Source organism: Rousettus aegyptiacus, unplaced genomic scaffold, assembly GCF_014176215.1.
Source record: "Rousettus aegyptiacus isolate mRouAeg1 unplaced genomic scaffold, mRouAeg1.p scaffold_m13_p_3, whole genome shotgun sequence".
NCBI classification, from domain to species: domain Eukaryota; kingdom Metazoa; phylum Chordata; class Mammalia; order Chiroptera; family Pteropodidae; genus Rousettus; species Rousettus aegyptiacus.
This window is the reverse complement of record NW_023416306.1, coordinates 127755049-127756062: the sequence shown is the minus strand read 5'-3', so window position 1 is coordinate 127756062 and position 1014 is coordinate 127755049. Positions and strand designations below refer to the sequence as shown.

Sequence of the window (1014 nt, the reverse complement as noted above, 5' to 3'; positions counted from 1 at the left end):
CTGCATTCATCTTAAATGTATGTGGTTTAAATACTCCAATTAAAAGGCAGAGACTGTCAGAGTAGATAAAAAGCAAGACCCAATTATATGCTGTCTACAAAAAACTTATTCTAAATTTAAAGACATATGTTAGGTAAGAATAACAGGATAAAAGAAAATATACTATGCTAATATTAATGAAGAGGAACTTTAAACAGCAATATTAAAGTAGACTTCAAAGAAATTAATATTGTTATAGATAAAGCCACTTCATAATGATAAACAGGTCAAAATTAATCATCAGACCATAACAAATCTAAATTGCATGCATCTAATAACAGAAACTTAAAGTATATGAATAAAAATTTGATAAAATAAATTAGAAATGCACAAATTAACAATTAGTGCTAAAGATTTTAACACTGCTGTTGATAATTAATAGAAAAACTAGCTTAAAATCAGTAGGAGTGCTTACTTTGGCAGCACATTTACTAAAATTTGAATGATACAGAGAAGATTAGCATGGCCCCTGTGCAAGGATAACATACAAATTCAAGAAGTATTCCATAATTTTATGTATGGTGTCAGATGGGTACTAGATTTACTGGGGTGATTACTTCATAAGTTGTATGGATGTCTAATCACTATGTTATACACCTGAAACTAATATATTTTATGTCAACTGTAACTAAAATATTTTTAAAATATTTTTTAAAAATCAGTAAGGGCATAGAAAACCTGGATAACAGTATCACCCAACTTGACCTACACCCAAGAACAGCATAATACACATTCTTATCAAGTCTACCTGGTACAAAATAAAATACAAAACTCAGTTGCATTTTTATACACATACAATAATATACAATAACATACATATTATATCTCTATATGATAAGGAATTATCAGAGAAAGAAATTAAGAAACCAACCCCATTTACAATTGCATTGAAAAGATTCGGATATCTAGGAACAAATTTAACCAAGCAGGTGAAAGATCTATATTCTGAAAATGACAAAAAAAAGGAAAGAAATT

The 1014-nt window shown here is 28.2% G+C and overlaps 1 non-coding gene across 1 annotated transcript; it reads left to right on the top strand.

Annotated features, from left to right (window-relative positions):
• Positions 1 to 446: 446 nt before the first annotated feature.
• LOC118601049 lies at positions 447 to 553 on the top strand. Its single transcript, XR_004950154.1, has one exon. It is a non-coding gene; the product is annotated as a U6 spliceosomal RNA (small nuclear RNA).
• Positions 554 to 1014: the final 461 nt, after the last annotated feature.